The sequence below is a fragment of the Aegilops tauschii genome, chromosome 1, assembly GCF_002575655.3.
Source record: "Aegilops tauschii subsp. strangulata cultivar AL8/78 chromosome 1, Aet v6.0, whole genome shotgun sequence".
NCBI lineage: Eukaryota > Viridiplantae > Streptophyta > Magnoliopsida > Poales > Poaceae > Aegilops > Aegilops tauschii.
Window position 1 is genome coordinate 448,765,139 of NC_053035.3, and position 11,531 is coordinate 448,776,669.

The window sequence follows — 11,531 nt, forward strand, 5'->3', positions numbered from 1 at the left end:
GAAATTCAATTCAGAAACTTGTGCTCCAAAGCAACCCCAATTTTTCTTGCCAAAAAAATCTGAAATAATTCCTGAATATTCTTAGAACCTTAGCACACCTTCCCATGCAAAAATGTTGCATCACTTTTTGTAATATTTGTGCTGTAGAAAATGATTTCAATTCTGGGCCAGAATTGCACTTTGTACAGCAAGTGTGTTTTTCCTTGAGCTTTTGGCCTTGATCTTTCTTGAGCTTAAGCACCCTCCTAAGAAATCCTCAACCCTAGGTGAACAGCCCTAATGGCCTTCTAGAAGGTGGCCAAACTTGCCGACCAAGTTTTTGGTCAGAAACTTGCCAGCTTGGTTTAGTCAAATCTGGTCGGCCTGAGCATGAGCTATCACCACTCCTAGACTAAACACTGCACGGACGAACGCGTAGACAAGGTTTGGCCGTGCCTCGGTGTCATCTTGACCATGCCAGCTTGGTGACCACGCGAGGACACGGCGCCTGACAGCCTCTCGACGCACTCTGGCTGGAGTTTTCCCCTCTGAATCGCGCATGCTCGTTCCAGAGCTCGCCGACGCCTGCCGCGCCACGCCGACCCCGACCCATCACCCTTGACCGCTCCCTGGCGCTCGCCGATGCCGGAGCCGCCGCAGCAAGCGTGGGCGCGTCGTGGCCAAAATGCCACAGTGCGTGCGTGCGCTTGTCCACTTCCTCCACCGCCTCCTGTGCTCGTCCGCGAGCGTGGGCAAGCTCCTGCGTTGATGCTGAGTGTTTCCCCCTCGCTTTGGAGCTTCTCGTCACCGTTCACCGCGTTTCCAGAGAGCTCCGGCGGCGACACGTTCCCCCTCCTTGCTCTGGCTATATATAGCGACCCCGCCTCGAATCCTAGCAAAGCACCACTCCACACCACCTCCACGAACACGTAGAACGACCCCAGCTCGGTCGGGCAAGCCTCTGGCCGTCGCCCCGACCAGAGGACTCCGGCGATCCCCGCAGGCCAGCAGCCGCTCTCCGGTGCCTCTTGAGCTCAAGCAACTGCTTGGGTGGGGCATTGGTGGTCTGTTGGTGCTGCCTCGATGCCGCTAAGCCCTCGGAGCCGCCCCTAGCCGTCGTTTTCAACCTCTCCGGCGAAACCCGTCCGCAACCGTAGCTTGTGAGCTCAACCGCGAGCAGCTCCGTCCACCCCACGCCAAGCCACGGGTACGGGCAGGTGTGGCATGAGCCCCGCTTCAATCCTATCCCTCTAGCCTAGCCCCAAACCCCCTCGTCGCCGACGTGAGCTCCGGCAAAGCGCCGCCCCTATCTGATCTCGATCCCCCTCTCTCTCTCCTGACGGGCAGGGCCCAGTGTCAGCCTCACCACTCACGCCCGAAGCGGTACGAGTGTAGACACACTCCCGCTTTACGCCTTCGACGTCACCCCCCCAAGGATTTCTGTTTAATTCAAATATTATTCAGAAATTTGACTAAACTTTGACCAGCCACCATTTCTAAACCATAAGTCCAAATAATTTGATTCTTTTTGCATTCTCTTTGTTTCAGAAAGCTCTAGCAGCACACCAAAGGGTGGATTTTTCCTTGCTTTCTAGAATTTCTGGTGATTTTCAGAATGTGTTTTGACAATTATTTTTGTGGTTTTAAATTCTTTTCAGAAGGAGAAGCTTGTCTTGAAGCAAACCAAGAGGGGTGTGATCCTCCTCTACACTAAGGCAATACACACCAGCATTTGGATGGTGTTATTTCAATATCTATGATTTTCTACTTGAATATGAGTTCTTATTTGCATTTAAAATTTGATAAATAAATTTGGTTAATTGCTAGTTACTTTATCATGCTTGATATGCTTGTTTTAGTTACTGGTTGAATGCATGAACTTGTTTGACTAAGTACAGTAGGATTTTGCACTAGACATATTGCTATGGAAATTAATGATAGTTATTTTATTAGTGACATTTTCAATTAAATGATGAACTAATAAAAATATTGCTGGATAATAAAAACGACTTAGAACCAGAGAAGTTTTGATTCTGGGTATTGCAAGATATTTATGTTGTTAAGTTTGATCCATGACTATGAGTTGTTTGCTTTGCATGTCGAGTAGTTGCATGGTTATTGCATTATATCATGGTTGCGATAAAAAGTTTTTATCAAAGCTAAACTTGATTAAGTTCAACTTGAATATGATGTTGATCACATCATGGTGGCACTGAATCGGGTTTTTAATTCAGTGCGACCACATATACCTTGTGGGAAGGTCTTGATTCTTTATTTGTTGTGGCTCTCACCGGTGCCTCCCACGAGGGGAGGTTATGGGCGTGCATACCCTGGCCCGGTAGGCAGACATAACCTTGTGTGCTCGTTTTTGTTTTTATGGTACCTTGTCCCCGTTTGGGACCGTTTTGCCACAATGGTGGCCGTTGGTGTCTTTGGTAGACACGGGGCCACCCAAGACCTAGCCCTGAGAGGGAGTTGGTCGGAGTGGCCGGGGAGAGTGCATGACAAAGGGAGGGTTTCGTCGGAATGCTTTGTTCTACCCGAATGGGAATGCGAGGCCAGGTGTTCCGTAGTGTGGGTAAAGTGCGCTACCTCTGCAGAGTGTATTTAATCTATCGATAGGCGCGTCCTCGGTTATGGGCATAACTCATGAGTAAGTCACACCATGGATAAACTTTTATAATAAATCTTGCAAACTAAGTGATTGTTGTGATGCATTGGTTCGTGATGAATCATGAACTCTTGAGGTGTTCATGAGTGATTGGTTTCAGGTGTGACCCCGGTACGGTCACCGTTTGGTTACGAGGTAACCGTCTGGTAAGCGAGTCCGTGAGACTCAGAGCACGTATTGTTTGCATTGCATCTGTAGTATTTCTTGTATCGATTTAATCTGATTAATTATCATGATATTGTCTGTCATCGTGCTTATGTTTGTTGTGAGCTTGCAAGTACATTCAAGGTACTGACCTGGCGTGTTATGATTGCTTTCAGGCAAGTCAGTTCACATCAGAGCGCATCTCGTGTCTAGGCTGTGTCCACGTTGGTGTCCCTGTGCTATGGAGTTCCACTTCGTCGTTCTTCCACTGCCGCATAGTTCGTGTGATCAAGGCCCCGTCATGTTCATTAAATAATGTACATACGGTCCAGCAGCACCGGGTGTACCGCTTGGCCTCGTATCTCGATGTAATATCAGACCTATGTAATCCGCTAGCATCAATAAAGCGGTTGTTTCTGTACCATGTTGTTGTGTATTGCCAGAAGACTCGATCTCTGGGCTGGCAATGCAAGGTAAACCGGTTGCTCTGAGCCGGGGTGCCACAACGCTTGGTATCAGAGCCGCGCTGATTGTAGGACACACTAGACCGCTGGTGCGTTAGTGAAATGGTAGATAGCTTCGTTTGAGTGTCAGTAGTCATAGAAATTGGTTGTTCCATTGCACGCATGTTTATTTGTTGTTATTACTAACCGTATGGTTTGTGAGTGTAGATGGCACTAGTACCGATCTTGTACCATCCTGAGCCAGCTCCGTACACATCGCCGCACCTGCTTCAGAACGTGTGGCGACGACTCTATCTAGAGGGTGCTGATCCAGAGTATCAGGTGTATCGCGAGCATCTGGCCAGTGCATTGTATGAGTATTATGCTGAGGTCACTCTACACCACAGTTCCCCTTCCGGCGCTTACACTCGTTCGACTAAGGGTGGTCTTGCTTCTATGCCATCTCAGGCGGTTCAGTTTGCTGCTATCGAGGCTCTTGTAGACTTGCGCTACAACGAGGTTCGCATGCACACCCACCCTAGTATTCTCTACTACCCATCTGTGCACAAGAATGGGCGTATCCGCTTTCCTTTGATTAATCCGGCGTGCGATCGTCCCACTAGCCACCTTTCTCGCTGCATCACCGCTAGTTATCTCCTGAACTACGAGTTAGCTGGGGAGCTTTCACGCGCTAGCGCAGCTCTCACGGCTGCTCGTATAAGGAACCCTCTTCCCGCTGTCATCTATACTTCTGCTCCAGTTCCTTCCGCCTCCGTTCCCCCGGCGACCGCGCAAGGTACCATTAACCCTCTGACGGTGAACCCTCGCAGCGCTCCTGCTGCATGGTCTTCCCTTGTCGCTACACCTGCCGCTCCTATGCTTAGATCCTATCCCCCGCCTTCCCCTGAGGGAGAGCCCTCGAGGCAGCGTCACCGCGTCTCTCTTAAACCGGAAGGCTCTACTATTAGTTCAGGATCTGGGTCCGGCTCAGGAGACGAGCCTGCAGCAGCACCATCCGAGCAGTAGACCGTTAGAGTATCGTTGTAGTCATGAGCATGATGTATGGCTGTAATCGCACTTGTCATGATGCGTAGTTTCATGTACGAGGGTAGTAGACCCGTTGTGATGTTTACTTTCATGTTGGGACTATGTATAATTACATTGGACTCTTTTATTCGACTTGGTTTTCATTCAATGTTTTCTTCCGGGATTTGTCATTGGCTTTTTCCCCCATTTTGGAATTTTCTCATCATGGTTGCTATGTATTGGGAAAACGAAAAAGAGGATGACGCGTGGAGGCAGCAACAGCCAAGCTTGTGAGGATGTCTCTGTCCGTCGCTCCGCAAGACAGGCAGGACATTCCCCTGAGCCATACCCGCCACCTCCGTCTCCACCGCCACATCCGCCTTCCACCGAGCAAATCCTGCGAAGTTTGAAGAAAGAAGGAGCAACGATCTGCTGGAAATACTGAAAAGTGTACAAGTTATGGTTGGGCAGAATGGAAACCAGAATGGACATCACTCCAAGCTGTCAGATTTTCAGCGAACCAAGCCTCCCAGTTTCAGCCACGCTACTGATCCTTTGGACGCCGACGACTGGCTAAGGACTATTGAGAGGAAACTGGAGATTGCTCACACTGAAGAAGGAGAGAAGCTTCCCTTCGCAACGCATTATCTTAAAGGAGCTGCCGCTATATGGTGGGATAATGCCAAGACAATATGGCCTGCAGACGAGGAAATTACTTGGACAAAATTCAAGGATCAATTCCACAAGTATCATATTCCCACCGGAGTTATGAAAATCAAGCGACGCAAATTCCTCACTCTCACTCAAGGCAGCATGACCGTTAATGAGTATCTGAATAAATTCAACCATTTGGCCCGCTATTCTCTCCACGTGTTGACACAGAAGAGCGGAAGATCGACCGGTTTCTTGGAGGCCTGAATCAGCATCTCAGATGCACTCTCAGCATGTTTGATTTCCCAGACTTCCTGACTCTGGTGAACAAAGCCCTCATCGCAGAAAGGGAACACAAGCTCCTGCATGACAACAAGCCAGCTATTAACAACGACAAGCGCAAATTCAAGCCGAAGAAGGATATGCAACCAGTGCAAAAGGCTCGTACTTGGCAACAGACTCGGGTGGAGTACAAACCCAACTGGTAGCAGAATGTCAACAAGACTACCACGCAAGTCAAGAATGTCGTGACCAGTCCGGTGCGTGAAGATTGTCAGCGCAACAATTCATGCTTTAGTTGTGGTCAAACCGGACACTACGCCAGACAGTGTCCCAAGAACAACAAACAAGTAGCTCCATTTCATCCACAAGTCAACTACATGGAGCTGTATTCCGCCCCAGATATGATCCAAGGGCAAATCCGTCATATCTCCGCAGACGAAGCCCAAGAGGACCCGGAAGTCGTCATTGGTATGTTTTCTGTTAATGACATACCCGCCGTAATTTTATTTGACTCGGGGGCTTCCCACTCTTTTATTTTGCGGGGTTTTGCTTCCCAAAACAATTTTCCTTGCTCGATTTTGGGAAAACACATGCCGGTACAATCCCCGGGATCCCTACTCAGAAGCAATCTCGTCTGCCGAAATTTGGAAATTGACATCAAAGGCGTCAAGTTCCCAACATCGTTGATAATCATCGACTCCAACAAATTGGATGTCATTCTGGGCATGAATTGGTTAACTCAATATCAAGTCTGCATCAGCTGTGCGACCAGAGAAGTTACCTTGAAAAACATGGAAGGTCGCACCACAAATTTTTATGCCCGCAAGCGTATTCCCACGAAAGATATGGTTTTCGCAGCCGTGGCAGAAGAAGTGGAATTAATTCCAGTGGTCAGTGAGTATCCAGACGTATTTCCTGAAGAATTGCCAGGCATGCCACCAGACCGAGAATTGGAGTTTGCAATTGACTTGGAGACTGGTGTTGGGGAATATAGTAATTTCAAAAAAATTCCTACGCACACGCAAGATCATCGTGATGCATAGCAACGAGAGGGGAGAGTGTTGTCCACGTACCCTCGTAGACCGAAAGCGGAAGCGTTAACACAACGCGGTTGATGTAGTCGTACGTCTTCACGATCCGACCGATTAAGTACTGAACGTACGGCACCTCCGAGTTCAGCACAGGTTCAGCTCAATGACGTCCCTCGAACTCCGATCCAGCCGAGTGTTGAGGGAGAGTTTCGTCAGCACGACGGTGTGGTGACGATGATGATGTTGTACCGAAGCAGGGCTTCGCCTAAGCTCCGCACCGATATTATCGAGGTGTAATATGGTGGAGGGGGGCACCGCACACGGCTAAAATATCATATCTCAATTGTGTGTCTAGAGGTGCCCCCCTGCCCTTGTATATAAAGGAGCAAGGGGGAGGCTGGCCGGCCCTTGGGGCGCGCCAAGGAGGGGGGAGTCCTCCTCCTAGTAGGAGTAGGACTCCCCTTTCCTAGTCCAACTAGGAAGAGAGAAGGGGGAAGGAAAGAGAGGGAGAGGGAGAGGGAAAGAGGGGCCGCGCCCCCCTCCCCTAGTCCAATTCGGACTCCCCATGGGAGGGGCCACGCCACCTCCTGGGCTGCTGCCCTCTCTCTCCCCTCAGGCCCACTAAGGCCCAATACATCCCCTGGGGGTTCCGGTAACTCCTCCGGCACTCCGGTTTTATCCGAAACTTCTCCGAAACACTTCCGGTGTCCGAATATAGTCGTCCAATATATCAATCTTTATGTCTCGACCATTTCGAGACTCCTCGTCATGTCCGTGATCATATCCGGAACTCCGAACAACCTTCGGTACATCAAAACATATAAACTCATAATAAAACTATCATCGTAACTTTAAGCGTGCGGACCCTACGGGTTCGAGAACTATGTAGACATGACCGAGACACCTCCTTTCCTTGTTGGAGTAGAAAAATGGGAAGGGAGAAGGAGAAAGACGGAAGTGGGCGCCCCCCTCCCTAGTCCAATCCGGACTAGTCCATGGGGAGGGGTGCGGCCACACTTTGGGGCCTTTCTCTCCTTTCCTGTATGGCCCATTAAGGCCCAATACGAATTCCCGTAACTCTCCGGTACTCCGAAAAATACCCGAATCACTCGGAACCTTTCCGATGTCCAAATATAGTCGTCCAATATATCTATCTTTACGTCTCGACCATTTCGAGACTCCTCGTCATGTCCCGGATCTCATCCGGGACTCCTAACTCCTTCGGTACATCAAAACTCATAAGCTCATAATAAAACTGTCATCGTAACGTTAAGCGTGCGGACCCTACGGGGTCGAGAACTATGTAGACATGACCGAGACACGTCTCCGGTCAATAACCAATAGCGGAACCTAGATGCTCATATTGGCTCCCACATATTCTACGAAGATCTTTATCGGTCAGACCGCATAACAACATACGTTGTTCCCTTTGTCATTGGTATGTTACTTGCCCGAGATTCGATCGTCGGTATCTCGATACCTAGTTCAATCTCGTTACCGGCAAGTCTCTTTACTCGTTCCGTAATACATCATCCCGCAACTAACTCATTAGTCACAATGCTTGCAAGGCTTATAGTGATGTGTATTACTGAGTGGGCCCAAAGATACCTCTCCGACAATCGGAGTGACAAATCCTAATCTCGAAATACGCCAACCCAACAAGTACCTTTGGAGACACCTGTAGAGCACCTTTATAATCACCCAGTTACGTTGTGACGTTTGGTAGCACACAAAGTGTTCCTCCGGTAAATGGGGGTTGCATAATCTCATAGTCATAGGAACATGTATAAGTCATGAAGAAAGCAATAGCAACATACTAAACGATTGAGTGCTAAGCTAACGGAATGGGTCAAGTCAATCACATCATTCTCCTAATGATGTGATCCCGTTAATCAAATGACAACTCATGTCTATGGCTAGGAAACATAACCATCTTTGATCAACGAGCTAGTCAAGTAGAGGCATACTAGTGACACTCTGTTTGTCTATGTATTCACACATGTATCAAGTTTCCGGTTAATACAATTCTAGCATGAATAATAACCATTTATCATGATATAAGGAAATAAATAATAACTTTATGATTGCCTCTAGGGCATATTTCCTTCAGTCTCCCACTTGCACTAGAGTCAATAATCTAGTTCACATCGCCATGTGATTTAACATCAATAGTTCACATCACCATGTGATTAACACTCATAGTTCACATCGTCATGTGACCAACACCCAAAGGGTTACTAGAGTCAGTAATCTAGTTCACATCGCTATGTGATTAACACCCAAAGAGTACTAAGGTGTGATCATCTTTTGCTTGTGAGATAATTTTAGTCAACGGGTCTGTCACATTCAGATCCGTAAGTATTTTGCAAATTACTATGTCTACAATGCTCTGCACGGAGCTACTCTAGCTAATTGCTCCCACTTTCAATATGTATCTAGACCGAGACTTAGAGTCATCTAGATTAGTGCCAAAACTTGCATCGACGTAACCCTTTACGACGAACCTTTTGTCACTTCCATAATCGAGAAACATATCCTTATTCCACTAAGGATAATTTTGACCGCTGTCCAGTGATCTACTCCTAGATCACTATTGTACTCCCTTGCCAAAATCAGTGTAGGGTATACAATAGATCTGGTACACAGCATGGCATACTTTATAGAACCTATGGCCAAGGCATAGGGAATGACTTTCATTCTCTTTCTATCTTCTGCCGTGGTCGGGCTTTGAGTCTTACTCAATTTCACACCTTGTAACACAGGCAAGAACTCTTTCTTTGACTGTTCCATTTTGAACTGCTTCAAAATCTTGTCAAGGTATATACTCATTGAAAAACTTATCAAGCGTCTTGATCTATCTCTATAGATCTTGATGCTCAATATGTAAGCAGCTTCACCGAGGTCTTTCTTTAAAAACTCCTTTCAAACACTCCTTTATGCTTTGCAGAATAATGCTACATTATTTCCGGTCAACAATATGTCATTCACATATACTTATCAGAAATGCTGTAGTGCTCCCACTCACTTTCTTGAAAATACAGGCTTCACCGCAAGTCTGTATAAAACTATATCCTTTGATCAACTTATCAAAGCGTATATTCCAACTCCGAGATGCTTGCACCAGTCCATAGATGGATCGCTGGAGCTTGCATATTTTGTTAGCACTTTTAGGATTGACAAAACCTCCTGTTGCATCATATACAACTCTCTTTAATAAATCCATTAAGGAATGCAGTTTTGTTTATCCATTTGCCAGATTTCATAAAATGCAGCAATTGCTAACATGATTCAGACAAACTTAAGCATCGCTGTGAGTGAGAAAATCTCATCGTAGTCAACACCTTGAACTTTGTCAAAAAAACATTTTTTCGACAAGTCTAGCTTTGTAGATAGTAACACTACTATCAGTGTCCGTCTTCCTCATGAAGATCCATTTATTTTCTATGGCTTGCCGATCATCGGGCAAGTCAACCATAGTCCATACTTTGTTCTCATATATGGATCTCATCTCAGATTTCATGGCGTCAAGCCATTTCGCGGAATCTGGGCTCATCATCGCTTCCTCATAGTTCGTAGGTTCGTCATGGTCAAATAACATGACCTCCAGAACAGGATTACCGTACCACTCTGGTGTGGATCTCACTCTGGTTTACCTACAAGGTTTGGTAGTAACTTGATCTGAAGTTACATGATCATCATCATTAACTTCCTCACTAATTGGTGTAGGAGTCACAGGAACAGATTTCTGTGATGAACTACTTTCCAGTAAGGGAGCAGGTACAGTTACCTCATCAAGTTCTACTTTCCTCCCACTCACTTCTTTCGAGAGAAACTCCTTCTCTAGAAAGGATCCATTCTTAGCAACGAATGTCTTGCCTTCGGATCTGTGATAGAAGGTGTACCCAACTGTCTCTTTTGGGTATCCTATGAAGACACATTTCTCCGATTTGGGTTTGAGCTTATCAGGATGAAACCTTTTCACATAAGCATCGCAACCCCAAACTTTAAGAAACGACAACTATGGTTTCTTGCCAAACCACAGTTCATAAGATGTCGTCTCAATGGATTTAGATGGTACCCTATTTAACGTGAATGCACCTGTCTCTAATGCATAACCCCAAAACGATAGTGGTAGATTGGTAAGAGACATCATATATCGCACCATATCTAATAAAGTACAGTTACGATGTTCGGACACACCATTACACTATGGTGTTCCAGGTGGCGTGAGTAGTGAAACTATTTCACATTGTTTTTAACTGAAGGCCAAACTCGTAACTCAAATACTCTTCTCCACGATCAGATCGTAGAAACTTTATTTTCTTGTTACGATGATTTTCTGCTTCACTCTGAAATTATATGAACTTTTCAAATGTTTCAGACTTCTGTTTCATTAAGTAGATATACCCATATCTGCTCAAATCATCTGTGAAGGTCAGAAAATAATGATACCTGCTACGAGCCTCAATATTCATCGGACCACATACATCTGTATGTATGATTTCCAACAAATCTGTTGCTCTCTCCATAGTTCCGGAGAACGGCGTTTTAGTCATCTTGCCCATGAGGCACGGTTCGCAAGCATCAAGTGATTCATAATCAAGTGATTCCAAAATCCCATCAGTATGGAGTTTCTTCATGCGCTTTACACCAATATGACCTAAACGGTAGTGCCACAAATAAGTTGCACTATCATTATTAACTTTGCATCTTTTGGCTTCATTATTATGAATATGTGTATCACTACGATCGAGATCCAACAAACCATTTTATTGGGTGTATGACCATAGATGGTTTTATTCATGTAAACAGAACAACAATTATTCTCTAATTTAAATGAATAACCGTATTGCAACAAACATGATCAAATCATATTCATGCTCAACGCAAACACTAAATAACACTTATTTAGTTTCAACACTAATCCCGAAAGTATAGGGAGTGTGCAATGATGATCATATCAATCTTGGAACTACTTCCAACACATATCGTCACCTCGCCTTTTACTAGTCTCTGTTTATTCTGCAACTCCCGTTTCGAGTTACTACTCTTAGCAACTGAACCAGTATCAAATACCGAGGGGTTGCTATAAACACTAGTAAAGTACACATCAATAACATGTATATCCAATATACCTTTGTTCACTTTGCCATCCTTCTTATCCACCAAATAGTTGGGGTAGTTCCGCTTCCAGTGACCAGTCCCTTTGAAGTAGAAGCACTTAGTTTCGGGCTTAGATCCAGACTTGGGCTTCTTCACTTGAGCAGCAACTTGCTTGCCGTTCTTCTTGAAGTTCCCCTTCTA